Below are 17,019 nucleotides of genomic sequence, written 5' to 3' on the forward strand. Positions count from 1 at the left end.
ATAGTTGTGCTGAGGTTTGGTGTTGTTGAGTCCTATTTTTAACACCAAAGCTCGCTTATCTCTCGTTGAATGTGTGGTATGTTTCATTTGAGAGAGGAGGCATTTTATCAACTGTCACAAATGAGCCTTCTTGCTAGAGCTAATTTGAACCAACTGAAAAAGGATTCTTCCTATTTAATTTTAACTTACATGTGCAGAATTTTCATGCAGTTGGAATCTGGACAGTTTATTGTCAAAATAAAGAGATGTGAGACCCGGCCATAGTTCTTTCAACCCAGCATTATGTTTGTCATATTATTACAAAAATTTGTGTGCCTAATTTATTTCAAGTATTGTGGGTCTTTTACACCAAATTATTATATCTGTAGAGGAATAAAAATTCCTTTGCAGTTGCCTGATATTGAAGACTTTCCCTTTATGCAGAGATATAATTGCTGGACAGTATATATTTTTGCATTAAGGACAGTCACTGCAGCTGTTTGAGTCCTGTCATGTTTATGCATGACCAGATATCGCAGTAGGCTGTAAGAGTTTGCTGCAAGGAGAGCTTTCATTTCAGTCTCGGGAAGTGGGCTCCATCTAGTGTTTAATTTAAAGATTAGACTCCAGTTCCTTTTCTTAAACGCCCTTGCAGTGTGGAGAAAGGACACAGAGGAGGAATTGTGATGGGCATTGCTTTCACTGATGATTATCTAGAATGAGACTTTTTCCAGTACAGCCAGTATGGGAATGGAACCTGAAGCACTGTATCTGTTTTACATGTGCACATGAAGCTAAAATAATTATTTTATGAAATAGCACATGGATAAAAAGAAATTAAAACAGCATGGCAATGATGTGATCCTGGAATATTTTGTGGTTAGTTTCTCTCACAGTGTTTGATGTGGCATGTTGGAAACCAGCCTGCTCATCTATAAAATCAAAATTTAAAAACTAATTGTGGGGTTCTTTTATGAAGTAATGAATTTTGAAATGTGTATTGGGTACTAATATCCAGTCAACAGAATATTTTCCAATATGTAATGCTTCTATAAAGAAGCATGTGGGATTTCAACCTCTATTTTTATTATACAGTTTTCTCAGTGTTTCAGTTTTTGTAATATTTAACCCTCTCTCAAATACCACTTTTCTTTTTAATTAAAAATGATATTGTATTCTGAACTATTTTTAACTAAAATAGAATAGTATTTGATAGTTAATCCGCCATGTCTCCAGTGCCCTGATAATAAATGCTGTGAAACAGAGACAAGAAGCACCAATAAGATTTATTTTTTTTTGAAACTGAAACAACTTGAGAAAGTTTTTAAATACTTAAGACTCAATGCAGATTTATTTACTACATTCCATACTGAAGAAGCAGGATCTCAGAATTTTGGTCAAGAGGGCACAACAGCAAACTTGCAGAGAGGAAAAGCTGGGCTGTCTGACAACTCATTCATTATTAGTACAGCGGGGTTTTGTGCTGTTGTGATTTTTCCCACTCCTTAAAGGGACATTTGGGGCCACTTAAACAAGCTTTTACCCTGAGCAGCCTAGCACTTTGCCACGCTTTGAGGCTGGTGAGGAAAGAGGCAGGTGGGCACCGTGGCTGGGCTGGGTGTGACTGAAGCACGCCTGTGCCACCAGCCCGTCCCTCCCTGCCTGCATGGGGGTGTTGCAGACCTCTGCCCTTGCTCAAAGACACAGTGGGAGTGTGAGTGTTGCCCTCCTGTTGTTCACATTGCGGGCTGCAGAGCTGCCTGCCCTTGCGAGGTGGAGGAGATCCCCACGCAAATCCCAGACAGCTCTTGGCTTATTTTCCGCCACTTGCCTGAGAAGTGTGGAGCAGGGGCTGGGATCCAGGCCTGAGTCATTGGCAAAGAGCCGGTTGTTGTTTCATCTGTAAAATATTTGGGGTCTGGGCTTTCCACTTCACACTTGTGAGCTGAGTGTGGACAAAGTTAATGGGAAACATCTGGTGCCAGGAGGGAGTGGCCAGATGGTACCTTGGACACGTGGAAATGGGGAGCTCTTGTGGTGGGGGGCCCGGCTGCCATATGTCTGCAGTGTTGGGGAAAGGATTAGGAGCTGAAGAGTACAACCATGGAAGTGGGATGTGAGTGATGAAACCCCCTGGGCATGGGACACCACTGCCAAGCCCTGGAGCCTCACAGTGTTGGGATGTGCTGGTTTCATTTGGCTAAGGAAGGCAGCCGGAAGTTGGGGGCTGGGGGTGGGGGGGCTTAAGTATGTATACATACACTCACTTTCTTGACAGCTTATAATTGGTTGTTGTTGCCTTTTTTTGTCGTTTTTTTTTTGTTTGTTTGTTTTTTGTTTAAGCTTTTGAGACACTGGTGTGCTTGGCAACCTCCCCTATAGGTGTAAATGTGGTCTCTCAGCCTCACAAGAGATGATGGCATTGGAGCAGATATCAGGATTTCTTTTACTATTAAATGCTGTCTTCTGTAGGGAAAGAAAAAAACAAGCCAACATTTCATTATCTCTTTGATTTTTTAAAAAATATAAAATACTACATTGTTAAATTCAGTTTCACTTTCCCTGTTACTTAATTTCACACTTATTCTAGAAGTGAAGGACAATGAAAGCAAACATGTTTGTGTCACTTGAGGTTTCTGTGTCTTATAGTAATCCAGTAGATCGTGACATATTTTGTGGGTTTTGTGTTTATTAGTTACTCATGTAGAAGCTGTGGTTATATTTCAATTTCTAAACAAAAGTTGGAAATACCCGTGTTTTCCTTAAATCCTTTTGCCACTTTAAACATAAGGAAATCTGGGCCAAATCTAAACTGCTGCTGTACCTTTAAAATGTATTTGTAAGGTTGCAGACCAAAAGACAAGGCAGTATTTTTTGTTTTGTTTTGTTTTTGGTCTGCCATCAACTCAGACACTGTACCACACACAAATGCCCTTTGCATGGGAACCAACACCACACTTTGAGCTGAGGTCAAAGTGACCTCAAAGGTCCTACAGGTGGCTTTTTTTTCACCCACCAGGTAACAGGATGGGACACTTCACTTGCACTGTTGCTTGGAATCTGGGAGAGGTGAGCTGTGAACCTCTGCTTGTCATGTCCAACACCGCTGGGATCACAGTGGTGGTGTCTCATGACCAAGGGAGATGGTTTGCTGCTGGCAGGGGAGAGAAGGTCCCAAAGTAGTTGTCCTTTTCCCCCCAACATGGCCTCATGGCACAACTGCACCAGTACTTTCTGGCTGGGTCCAGGATAGTATGTAGTAAAGCTTTATAGAGGGGGAAAAACCTCAGGAAGGCTGGATTCAGTCATGATGCTCGGCAGCAGGCAAGGTGGTGGTGGCACCAGGAGAAGCTTGAGAGTCCTGTGTGTTGCTGCATCCACCAGGTCCCTCTGCTGGGCACAGAAGAGACTAAAGGAACAAAGCAAATGCCAGATAGTCCCTCTGCACTGCAAAATGGCAAAACTGAGGGTAATCTAGAAGAGAGATGCTCTGTGGTACTTGGAGAGCTGTTGCAGAGCTTGTGACAGGAATTGAAAATGAAAAAACATGAGGTTGGAAAGGTGGTTCCAATATGTGAAAATTGGATTTGGAGCTTTCTGATCATTCACGTTGCACTGTTAGAGAAGTAAAATGCTAACAGAGAGATGGAATGGAAAAGAGCAGAAATAATTCATGGTTTGAAGTAGTGCAGGTCATGAAGATGATGTAATTATTCCTAACCTATTTAGCCTGAACGAAAAAGAAAGCTATAAATAAAAGGGTTGGGAGGAGGAGGAGAAAGTGTTTGACTATCAAGATAATTTAACTATTTTAAACTTGGTATCTCCAAGTAAAATTATGGAATAAAATAATTTGTCATCTGCCTGTTATTTTTTAAGGTAGAGGTAATAAATACATAGTGCCATGGAAGTAAATAATAAGGGCAAACAGTTGGCATCAGCTAATTGATGTGTTGGGTAGTGTATTTTGAGAGAGAGAATACACTAATACAACAATTAATTAGACTAAGAGTGTGAAGATCCTTGCTTTGGACCAGAGGTATTTTTAAGGTGTGTAGAAATGGTTTAGCAATGGATTTGGCAGAGGTAGGTTAACAGTTGGATTCTATGGTCTTGGAGGTCTTTTCCAAGATAAACCATTCTGCAATCAGCATTTCAGACTGTGGTGTCATCAGGTCCTGGCTGTTAATGTTCCTCAGCATGATGGGCACAGCACCTGTGTCACAGTAGATGTGTGTTCACCTCTCTCTCACTTTCATCCCTTTTCCCCACATAAACTTGATCCTGCTGGCCTGGGAGCTAGACCCAGCTAGCACCAACAGTTTTGCATTGGTTTTGGTTACCTGACTTGAACTCCTTTGTGGCTCTGCTGGGGATTGATGTCTTTGGTAGCTGCACAACCTCTTGGGTCTGTGCCATGGTAGCATGTGACGCTGGAAATTTATGAGCCAGAAATGTGCTGCTAAAAGGACATTCATTTAAACTGAAGGGAAAGAAATAGGGAAGGCAACTTTACTGTCCTGAGATTGAGAAGATTAGTTTCATGACCTAAACCATTGCTTTTATCATTAGATTTTCTTTTTAGTTGGAAAGAGATGCTATCATCCTCCTTCTAAATGTGACTGTAAGAAATGATAGCAAATATAGTTGTGTTGTAGCTCTGTTCTGATGAGTTTGATATTGTGAAATGTCTTGCTTTTGGTTTCTTCTATGCTAAGAGAGACATAAATCATTTCTGAAGAAAAGCTTTTGCTAATTTGTAGACATGAAATTGGTGCATTTTGCCTGTTATTGCTGACGTCATTTCTTCTTTGTCTGACCTCATTCACCTGGCATTAAAATCATATTACTGTATCTCATTTAAGAATTTCTACAGCTAAAAGGGAAAACCTTAAGTGTTTTGTTGGCTTGATCTAATCTATGTCCTTAATGTCTACTCTGGGACTGGATCCAGATCTTCAGTGCTGACAAGTGCCTTTTAACGTCATTTATTTATTATGGGGAAAACAATTTAAAAGCTTAGTTATTAAAGCCACTTTTTATAGAGGAAAGTAATGAAATTGCCTGGTTTGAAGGTAGAAGTTACACAACTTAATATATAGTTTTAAATAGCATTATTAAACCCGAATACACACTGTTAAGGTTTATTTGGTTACAAAACCTAAGTAGAGTTCCTTCTAAAATGAGACTTTGTAATGCAATGGCCAAAATTTGCTGCTCTGCCAGCAGTGCAGTTTGCAGGATACAAGTAATCCAGGTTTTATTAGTTTGCTGCGCCAGACTGCATGCCCTTGCACTAAGGCCCTTTTGCTCAAAGCCCAAGCAGGTTTGCAGCTATTCTCCATTAAAAAATAGGCATGAGGTTAATTGGAGTTGATTGCTGTGTAAATAGCAATATAAAACTAGATTGAGCTGGAATATGCAATAACATTTGTAATGGTTTTATCCTTCTTCTCAAATTTCTGCTTTGCTATAAGGGGGCAACACATACCTAAAAGTTTTTGATCCTAGAAAAATTGGTATGTGATCTAAATTTGTCAATTAAAACATACATGTCCTTGCATACAAAAAAAATTATAACTTTTTTTCTTTTATTTTTTTTAAAGAATGCATAATACAATGTTGAATTCATCAAAGTTTGTTTCTCTTAATAATTTTGGTTAAGGGAAGAGTTGACAACTAGTCAACTGGTGTGTAAAAGAAAGTGTTGAATTAATGTTGTGAAAGGAGAAAAGTAGTTTCATTAATTCCAGAGGTGATTTTACTTTTTGTTTGATTTAATGGCTTTCACGCTTTGATTTTCATTAGCATGCAAATATTTCTTCCTCGCTGTGCTCAGTGTTGAAAAAGATAAAATAAAGCAAAATACAAAGATAAGCTATGAAGACAAATCTTTTTCTTCCAGAGGAAAATGTAAATGTTATCAGTACTCGGAGAAATAATATTAAAAAAAATGTTTCTCAGAAAAGTGCAATAATCAGAGTTTTGAATATTTCAAGAACAATTTTGTTGTTAAATCAAAATAGCTCAATCAGAGCAGGAAAAATGCAGTATTGATAAGTGCTGATTCCACCAAGTGAGATATTTCAGGTGGTATTGTCACCAAAGTGTATTTATAGAGCTCACAGGAGCTAATCAATGCTAGACTGCACAGGAGTGGTAACTTTCCTGGTTAGGCTTATTTCACCTGCTGTATTTCAATATGTTTATTTTTTAATAGAAAATAAACCATCACTTCTAGGATATTTGGAAATTATAACTTTGACACCCGTTATGAAATTCACTACTATTTCCTTTTTCTGGATGGAGGTGGGAGAAAGAAAACTCCTTTTATTGTTGAGAGAATATAGTCCTTTAACTTTTTTACAAAGGAAATGTGCCTTGAAAAATCTATGGCTGCACTGCCTCTCAGATTAGTCTATATTTATAACTTCATACATATGTTGCAGTAGGAATTCGATTGCATTGCATGTAAAATTTAGTGTTGCTGATGTTACACTGGTACTACTCTGTATATTATTAAAGTGGCTTGCTGCAACATTTCCAGCTTAAAGAAAATAAAAGTGGGAAAAGCCATGTTGCTTGAAGCCTGCTGGCAAGAAGGTAGGTGGGAGAAGGGTGTGTGCATTAAGAGGAGTTGCAGTCTGAAAGTGAAGCAGAAGGTGCAGAGGCCATCAAGCAATTAAATCAGGCAGTGTTCATGCACATACTCCACATTTGCTTAAGACAGAGTATGAGTGGTCTCAATGTCAAAAGGCCCTCTTACTTGCGTAAGTGACTTTATAATTGTTAGATTATTAAGAAGAAATTCTTTACTGTGAAAATATTGAAGCACTGGAAGAGGTTGCCCAGAGGAGCCATTGATGCCCCGTCCCTGGAAGTGTTCAAGGCCAGGTTGGATAAAATTTTGAGCAGCCTGGTCTAGTGGAAGGTGTCCCTTCCCATGGCAGGCAGGGTTGGAAGTAGATGATCTTTAAGGTCCCTTCCAACCCAAGACATTCTATGATTCTCTGATCATTCTCCCAAGCTGTCTTAGAAAAATATTGCTGCTAATAAATTATTATTGCTTGAAATAGGAAAGAAAAAAATTAAACCACCTATTCTACCATTAGAAAAAGGAAATAACGAGACAGAAATTGGGAACCTTTTTTTGACAAACACAATCCCTCCTCCCAAACCTGTAACTCCTTGCTAGGGGTTTCTACTTGAACTCTTACTGTAGTTTTGCCTGACCTGTTGTTTTGTTACAACACTCAGATGTGCTTTTCCCTCCCCACTGTATACAGATGTCTCCTTTGGATCTTGCTTCATAATTTAGTGCTCCTGACCTCCGCTTGCTGAAGTGCTTGGTGCCTCCCCACTGTCCAGCTCTTGCTGTCATGCTCCTTCCGTACTCTCCTGTCATGCTGCAGGAAGCCCAGGTGCCCCTCACCAAGTTCTGCTGGCTCTGGCAGGGCTCTGCCCATCATCTCAGCCCTGTGTCACTTGGATCCCACCTCACTGCCAGCTTCATCCCATTGTACCACACCTTTAGTGGCCCTGGGCAGCTGCATGGGGTGTGGTGCTGCCAAGGCTGGTGACTCTCTTTGCACAGACTCCCAAGTGGCTGGATGGTTTCCCGTTCTTCCCTTGTATCCCACTTTCCCTAATTTAAATGCTACGTTCGCATTTACCAGCTCTTTTCATTTCCCTCCTGCTCTGGTTTTTGTGGCTCTCCTCAGGCTGAAGCCAAGTGCTGCAGACCCACTGAAACTTTCTGACTGGGATCAGAATGGAAACACAAGGCCCAGGACCTTAGGAGCAGCATTGGAAAGCTTGTTTCTGTTTGGATCACTTACCAAGACAAATCTTTTCAACTGCATTAAAGTTTTGAAAAACGAGTTTCTCTTTAAAAGCCTTGCATTTTCTTATGGTTATAGGCTGAGAACTTATTTGGAAGTGTCCCAGAAGTGGAGCCATTTGGCTTGCTCTTGCTATCTAAAGTGGTCACCAAAGACAGCTTTTGTTTTTTAACCTCTACAGAATGTTCCTTGCCCATAATTGCTGTCTGATGCCAACCTTAGATATGTACATGGTGTCTCATGGGGAGAAGAAAATCATTGCAATAAAGTTAACATTTTAGTTACTGATGTTTATTTTGCAGATGTTCATATTTACTGGAACAGATGAACAAAAATGTTCATATTTACAATAATTAATACTTTAATTATTTCATTTTAATGCAGTTAGATTTGTTCTTATGTCAGGTATAAATGAATCAGTAGTTTTCTGGCTCATCACAGTTATTCTGTAAATATTTTTTTTATTATATCAAATCTTCTGAATTTTGAATAGGAATACACTGTATTCCAGTAGCTTAACTATTTTTATTTTGGACTTACAGCATGTTAGATAAACACTTCTTTCATCCCTCATGGGGTACTATGTTTTGAACTAGGAATTGTGTTTTGGCCAGCAACATAAAGATCTACTTGTGTATTGAATGAATATGTATCACTACTGCTGGTGAAAACATCCTTCCCTTGCACTTCCCCAGGACCTGCTGCTGCTTGTTCCTGTGCTGCAAGATTTTACCTTCTGGAGATTTTCTTTCTAACTATGGTTAAATGGCAGCCTGGAGATAGCCCAGGTTTTAATGTCACCACTGAGCAGAATAACACAAATGTCCTGCAAAGTGTGTGTGTCAGATAGTGCCCAACCACTTTGACTCTTCAGGATAAATTAATTCTCTCCTCCTCTGGTATCATGGTTTTAGCTTGGAGCTCTGCCAGTCCAGCAGGAGAGCATCCTTCTCTCAACTCTTTTCTGCCATCACCATCTCATATTCATGGTCCAGTTCCTTTTCTCCCTCTCCCTGCAGTACCTCAGCTTTCACTTGGACATTTCTTCCAGATTGACAATTGATAAAATACAGAGTAGCCCTCTTATCGTCTATGTTTTAGTCTTCTTTTTACATATTGAACAATTTTTCTTGCCTGCTGCCTTTCTCTAGATTCTCCTTTACCCCTGGTTCCTGTACAAAATATAGCCAGAAAAGGACTTCTGTTAGCTGTCAAGTTTTCAGACCAGTACCTCAGATTCATAAATGGCTCTTGTAAGCTTTTTATCTTTCTTAAGGCTCCCTTTTGTGGTGACACTAAGAGAAAAGCAATGTTTGCTAATTACAGGCCTGCTGGGTGTCCATGAGCTTCTCCTGCCTGCCCTGCTGTGTCCCAGGAACCGGCTCTAGCGCTGGCTCCAGTCCTGTGCCCCTGTTGCAATATCTGCCTTGAAGCAGCATTTGGGAGGGATGTAACTGCTGTTCCTTCCTACAGTGCCATACCACCTCCTGATAATGAAAGTAATATACCATTAACAGGCTCTTGTAAAGGAGAGAAAAGCATTTTGCAGTTATTAATCAAATCCAAACATCCTTACTTCCACCAGCAGGAGGTTGGGCTTTTATATGGAGAGATCTATTATCCTTTCTTCTATATGGCAGAGAGAGACTTTTTCTTCCCAGACTTTGCAGCTTCTTCCGTATGCCTTCATCAGCTGGAATGGTGTTCTTTGAGTCCAGTGATGATGATGATTACTATTATTTTATTATTTGTTTTTGCTAGAACTTTCTGAGAGGTAAATTTGTCTCCCTTTAAGGGTAGGTTCTATCTGGTATGGAGCTGAAAGACGTCCTGTCTTCTTTTGTGGGTCTCAGAAGGTAACAGTTCAACACAACACATTGGTCGGAGCAGCAGCAGTTGATGGGAAAACACTATGCCAGCACACATAATTAAAAACAAACCTAAAAAACAAAAAAACCCCCCAAGGAATCCCCCAAAATGTACTGTTAGTTTTACAAGTAACCCATCCTCAAAGATCCATAGGATCCTGGGTGATGTCTGTGGCCTCTTGTCCAGCAGAGAAAAAATTTTTCTCATAATGACAGCTGTCTGGGAGGACCACTGGAAGAGATTCCCCCTAGTTAATTGTCTTCCTTCAGCATCTTCTTAGCCTTTTTCTGAGCTGCATATGGAATCAAAAGCAGCTGTATAAGCATTTTTTTAAATATTGTGTGTGAGATGCTACTTCTGCCAAATAGACTGCATTGTACCTGTTGAAGCAATTTTTGTTTGTTCTTTTGTCCTTCAACTTCATGCTGTGTACTAGAGTTAAGTAACTTCTGTCAAGCTGGTTTGGAAGTTTCCATGCAAGTCTGTGTATACTAAATAACCAAGTTTAATAGGAATAGTTCTTCATGATACTATTTTAAAAATGATACCTTTATATTTGTATATAGATTTTTATACCTTTAGATTTATACTTGAAAATTATTAATGTACAATGGAAAAATAAGTAATTTTCTGATATATCAATTTGTTAACTTACTAGCAGTTTCTGTAAGTCCATGTTGAAATGTGTTTTCCCACCTAGCTAACATTATAGAAAGACATGTATTATCACATACCAAGAGGAAATGTAAACCAGTCATCAGTTCACAGAGCAAAAGTCCACTGATATTTTGATTTTTAAAGTGTTCCTTCTTTCCTTTCTTCAGATGTTCTTATAAGGCAATGCATGGCAGAGAGATTGGGGTATCTTATTTGCTCATGAATCCTTCCCCCTGCCCCAAATTTATAAAACATATGCACGGAGTTCACCAGAGCTTTGGCAATTAAATTAGCAGAGGTGCTGCTCAGGTTTCTGTGTTGCATTTGGCAGTGTCACCCCCAGTGGCTGCAGAGGAGAGGGTGAATAGGGTGGCTGGTGGTCAGTGGCCCTGGCTATCATTGCTAAGGGATGGAGGGAGGAATGCTTTAGGAATGCCAAATGAGTCCCAGGCATTGGTGGCTTTGCAGGGGAAGGAAACTGCTTTTATTCAACTCTGCAAACACTGCAGAGAGTCCTCAAAGTCTCTGAAGCTCAGTAAGTTGTTCTAAAACTATTTAACTCTTGAGTGTGAATATTTGGTATAAACATAGCTGTTCAGCTGGAAAAAAAGACATTTTTTTTCTGTGTGCATTTTGTTCCTGAATTAGGTTGCCCGTAATTAAGGGGTTTGCTCACTTTCTTCATTTAGAAGTATTCCCCCACCCTCTTTGCAAGTGTAAATTGCTCTTCTGTAATGAGATCAATGGACCTTCACTGATTTACAGTAGTAGAGAATAATTTGGCTCGTTATGCTTTTGATGAGATGTGATCTGTGGTTATCTTGGCATGGACAGATAGTAAAACATTAAGAACTAATAAAAAATGTCATATTCTCCAATACTGTGCTCTGACTGTGTATACATGGATATATTATTGCATACAAATGGAGGAAAAGTATTCTATGGGTCAGCCCAGATGGAGACTTTTCTCCAGTTCCTACTTCTGTTGTGAAACTTTGTTTTGTCAGTCAGGGTGGGTAGAGGCTCTGGTTCAATCTTGGGTTCAGAGTGTGTCCTGGCAAAGTACAGCTCCTCTTTACACAGGCAAAACTGGAGGGTTTGATTGTGTTTTTTTTTGTCTAATGGAGACACAAATCCTAATGAAGTGTCTTACAGTGGTACTAGGATGATGTTAAGGGAGATTGTTTTGAGTCACAATCAGGATTTAAAATCAAATCACCTCAAAATTGGTTGTTCCTGTAATTTGGCTAAGCAATCCATTTGACAGCCAGCTGGCTACAGGAAAAGCTCTTCTATTCCTGCAGGTTTGGTGCAGATCCTCAAAAACCTCTACACCTGTGACAGCTCTGGTGAGCAGTTTTTGCTGCCTGGCACTCTTGATCCTTTGGGAAGAACTTAAACATGCTTTCTTAATTTTACTTTTTCTCCAAAGAAAGTGTGCTGCAATTATATTTTCTGTGATATTGATACGTGTTCCATCCTTGGTATTGGAAATTTTGGAAAGGGAAGTGAGAGTATAAGATAAAATTGATTGTGGGATGTGAGGAATGTACTTTAAAAGCACTAATGTGTATTATGCACAGATCTTTTACTGTGGTTGTTTTAAGAGGTGAATAATTTTTGTTTCTCCAGTTTGTGTCTCTCAAATTCACAATGTAGGAATGTGAATATTGCTGAAAACCTAAGGTAAGTTTGAAACAGCTCTGCTGCTGGCCAGCTGGTTACTGCAGGTAGTTAGTAAAAATACATTTTTTCCTTATATGCAAATCTTTTTACCCATATATATAATACTATAATGACATAAAGATCTGGTTTATTCATGTCTTGCACGTAGAGTTTTCTGGACTGACTTTTTGCCCTATAAGTACAGAAGGCGTTTTTACTAAACTCACTAAGAGGAATGGGAGTAAAATAATTAAAGGGATCTCCTTGAGCTTATAACTTTTATCCTCATAGTGTAAAAGCTCAGAGAGATTTGAATTTTTCACAACATGGGTGCCACTGGTGAGTAGGGTTGGGTTGTCTCTGTTTTCAGTAGTGGCAGAGTTCTTTAGTAGGTTGGATTTAGGTTTGTTTTGATTTGTTTGTGGTTTGGTTTTTTTCTTCGGGGTGGTGAGGTGAGGAAGGCATGGTCTATGGTTTTGGTTTTGATAGAGAGCTTTGTTATGCTTATAAGATTAGAATATCTTACACATTTTGTGGGTTAGGAAGCACTCAGGAGATGGTTTTGGTAAGGTGAAATAGTTCTCCAAACTCCTGGAGAATTGAACCCTGCTCAGGAGGCTTTGATTAAATTTCTAGGCTATGCCACTTTAAAATTACTCTTTTCCTCCTCTCAGTTAGTGCTGATGACCTGATGGGAGTGTTTTGGCTGCTCAGTGAGGCCTCCCTGCTGTGAATCAGACACATTCTCTGGTGGAAGGAACCACAGATGAAATATCTGTGAGGGCATGGCAGCCCTTGGGGCTGCATGCTGTGGATGCTTTGCTTTGTTGATCCAGCAGTTGCTTTAGAATGGGGCATAGCAGTGCTGGGGTCTGTGTAGAGAGCTGGTGCCTGGGCTGTGGCTGCACAAGCCTCCTGTGCTCCAAACCCAACAGTGATGTCTCTGTAAATCACAAACGTTAACTTCCTTAAATACTCTGGATTTTCCATGATTTCATGGCTTCATCTATGCCTCGTGTCTGCTGTTGCCAAAACGTTCCTCTGGTGTTCAGCCGTGATACTTGTGAGAAACACAAGTTTTCAAAAATGGAAGGGGCCCTTGTTTGTTGAGGTCAAATCAAGCTGAGGTCAAACCCTGATGTGGGTTGTTCCAGGGCATAATGAAGTAGGTGGGAGACTTGTGTGCTGGCTGGTGCTTGCAGAGATTTTTCATTTATGCTATAAATTTCCATCATTGGGCAGGGCTTCATTTTGCTGCATTTTGTACCAATTTCAAACAGAGTGGGAAATTATGGTTTAGGGGTTCCCCCTGCTCTGATCCCTCCCCAAGAAGTGACAGCAAAGGTTTTCAGACTTGGTTTTCATTTTTACTATTATTTTTATTCTACCTAAATGCCTTATTCTAATTCTAGTGACAGTGATGGGAGGAGTAAATGCAGATCAGCCAGAACAAATATGCACTTGGTTGTGGATAGATAGTGTAGGAGAATAGAGATAGTGGTGAAGGTAATTTCACCCCTAAGGAGTTACAGCTGTGCTAATTATCCAGCATTAAGAACAAGCCTGCCCTTAATAGGCCACAGCTGGATCCAATTAGGAGGGGTACTATAAAAGAGCAGGTTGGCTGGTTGAGATGTAAGATGGAGTTTGTTGGCTGTGCAGAGGAGGAGAAGGAGGAGTCTGTGCTGAGAGGAGCTGCCTATGAAAATCTCCAAGAAGGTATGAAACCTTTGCAACAAGATGACAACAATTGGTGACCCCGATGTGATAAAGGATCCAGGATGGTGCTGGGTTCCCCCTGAATGGCAGTGTGTGCAGCAGGACACAAGCTGTGTGACAGAAGTGGCAAATGGCATGGCCACAGCAGCAGCTGGTGCCTCAGAAACAGCATGCCCCCTGAGGAGTGCAGGGAGGGGTTTGCTACACGAGCACTGGAACAGAAGCACCATGGAGCTCTGAGAGGCAGAGTCAGAGCTGCACAGACAACATGTAAGAGCAGCCCTCTAAAATTGTATAGTGGCCATCTCCACAGTAACCTGATGTGATTGGGAGTGGGCTGTAGGGCAAGGTGCAGCCAGAGATGGAGCCCAGTGCAGCATTGAGAGCAGCAGGGGAAGCTGCCTGGGTAGGACCTGACAGATTTTGACACCTGAGGTACAGGTGAACTGCCGGGGACACAATGGGAAATAACGTATCGAGTGCCGAACAGATTTTTTGATATACAAGGAAAGAAAAAAAAACAAAAAACCCAAAACAAAACAAAACAAAAAAAAAAAAAAAAAACAAACCCCAAAACCCAAAAAAACCAACCTGTGAAATATAATTTGGCTGGCACCTGGAAATCACTTTATAAGACTTTAAAAGAATGGAAAACAGATCAGTACAAGAGAGTGATCAACTAACACAACAAAAACTGTACAAGGAAGAAGAGAATTATTAAAACAGCAGTGGGGACCGGGGAAAGAGTAACTCTATTATTTAGTATGGTGTATTTGTTTGCTAATGAAACATGTGCATTTTGTTTGTGAATTGCAACTATGGATCTTTGATTAAGCATAAGTTTAAAAGTTTATATTCCATAAGCATAAGTACGCTTGACAGATGCTGGATCAATCTTGTTCAAAGTTCTATAGCTGTTGATTTGTTGCTGCCTTAATATATAGCCTTTAACTTATTCTTGTGAGTTACCTTATAAAGTTGTACAGCTGTGGATATTGTCAATATTCTAGAGATATAAACGTAAAAGTTTCTGATTATATGTAATGTAAGTTTGGGTAATAAATCAGTATAAGATTTTCTAATGATATGTTGTAATTAAAAGAAAAAGGGGGAATTGTGGATAGATAGAATGTAGGAGAATAGAGATAGTGGTGAAGGTAATCTCACCCCTAAGGAGTTACAGCTGTGCTAATTATCCAGCATTAAGAACAAGCCTGCCCTTAATAGGCCACAGCTGGATCCAATTAGGAGGGGTATTGTAAAAGAGCAGGTTGGCTGGTTGAGATGTAAGGTGGAGTTTGTTGGCTGTGCAGAGGAGGAGAAGAAGGAGTCCATGCTGAGAGGAGCTGCCCATGAAAATCTCCAAGAAGGTATGAAACCTTTGCAACAAGATGACAACACTTGGTAGTTTTTTTAGCTTTGGTTTGGCTTTTTTGAGAGTATGCTTCACTTCAACACAGATTTCATTCACTTGTGTTGCAGGTCCAGGAGTGGGAAACCTTGTCTCAGGTTCTGTAGGATATTTATCACTAATGTGAACCAGCATCTGAGTACAGCTCCTGTGTCCTTGGCATTGTGCTCCAGCAGTGCACAAGCACAGCCATGACAGCACTCTGAAGCAGGAAGGATGTGGGGTGCTGAAGGGATTTGGTGTGGCATGTTCTCTGAGTGGTGGATGGAGCTTCAGTACCTTCTCTGGTGTCACATGTGATTGCAGTGACAAAGAGCTCTTGGATAAGGTTCCCTAAGCATGGTGCTTTTGAAACCTGAGCCTGGTTCTTTGCATTAGTCTCTGAAGCTACCCAAAAACAAATGCAAATCTTTTTAATGTTTGGTAATAAGCAATGTGATCCAAAATATCATGTGTTAATTCAGTGGCTGCATTTCTTCTTGTTCCTGAAAACTTCCCAAGCCAAGGCTGTGCTCAGAGCATGGTCTCGAGGTTCATCAACCAGTTCTAGAACCTACACCTTAAAATTGTCATGGGACTGCTCTTCTCAAGTACAGCAGAAAACAAAACCTGATAATATGTGAGAATATACAGAATAATATTAGGAAGGGAATAAACTACATTAAATTTTTTAAAATAACTTTTGTAGGACCACAGTCTTTACGATGCCTAAAGCTGTTATTCTCAAAATCTTTTATTGGAATCTGGGTTTTTTTTAAATTTTATGTGTCTATCATTTCATGCTGTTTAAGATTTCACAAGTGAATATTTTCTGCTTCTGTGGAAAAAGTTAATAAGCTCCAGATGTGATTTCATTCTCTCCAGAGGTAAATTTAAACCTAGTAATTCCTTACAGGCTTTGAATCAGTCATTCTTTTTTTCTTTTCCTTAATACCTAGCTGATGAATTACAAAAGTAATTCAAACTTTGTTTTCCAGTTCTTTTCCTTTTCTGCTGGCAACTGGCAATTCTTTTGCTGTCATGCATATCAAATCACAGCTCACTGAGGCTCCTTACAAACAGGAGGGCAAAGCTCTCACATTGCCGTGCTCCTTGGGGTTTACACCTTTGGCTTGAATATGAAGCCATTGAGGACTCTTGATCTGAGAAGCCTTAGAAAATTTTGGTTTTGCTGGCTATTGCTTAGAAAGTCATTACTCTATTGCTTCTCTTTATGCCACTTGCACAACATTTCAGAATAATTTGCTTTAGAAAATTGTGCAGTGAAAGAGTCTTGACAAAATCAGATTGAAGGCTCAAATAACAAAGGCTGAAATTGTAATGTTCCTACAGCTAATGAAGTGCAATTTACCAAGTCAGTTCAATAATTTACCTCTAAACTTCAGAGTAAGGTTTTATTCAGTGGCTGTCAACTTTAAGATACCCCAAGCGTCGCAGATAAAGCAAAGACCATGTTTATGGCCCATTTACACTGGGAACCAAACTGCCAATGTGGAGCTGTGCCAGCTTGGGACAGATGAGAAACTGGCTCCCTACAGAGAGCATCAGATCTGTGTTTTTCACATCTAGTTTTTGACCCTGACATCCAATCTGGTAACCACAAGTGGAGCTGAACTGCTAGCAAACAGCAACTTTTATTTATATTTTTGTTCCACAATAGAAACATGTACAAATAGTGAAGTTCATCTGCTGTTGTAGCAGCCCTCCTCACAGCATTCTAGCAGAGGGCAAGATACCAAATGCGATCACACCAAAAACCCCCAAGGAATGTAGCACACAGGGCTTTAGCAGTTTGGGAAGGGGCAGAGGATGATGAGGAAGCAAAGCTGGCCACAGCACGGACACTTAAAATATTTTATCAGACAAGCAGCACAACTG

The 17,019-nt window shown here is 40.1% G+C and overlaps 1 protein-coding gene and 1 long non-coding RNA gene across 2 annotated transcripts in view; both read left to right on the top strand.

Moving 5' to 3' along the window:
- EPB41L3 (erythrocyte membrane protein band 4.1 like 3) overlaps positions 1–17,019 on the top strand; it is a 143,289-nt gene that overhangs the window by 12,584 nt on the left and 113,686 nt on the right. The gene's annotated exons all lie outside the window — the stretch shown is intronic.
- On the top strand, positions 14,760–15,604 carry LOC135308801 (uncharacterized). Its single transcript, XR_010369175.1, has 2 exons — positions 14,760–15,100; positions 15,213–15,604. It is a non-coding gene; the product is annotated as an uncharacterized LOC135308801 (long non-coding RNA).

Source organism: Passer domesticus, chromosome 1 (assembly GCF_036417665.1).
Source record: "Passer domesticus isolate bPasDom1 chromosome 1, bPasDom1.hap1, whole genome shotgun sequence".
NCBI lineage: Eukaryota > Metazoa > Chordata > Aves > Passeriformes > Passeridae > Passer > Passer domesticus.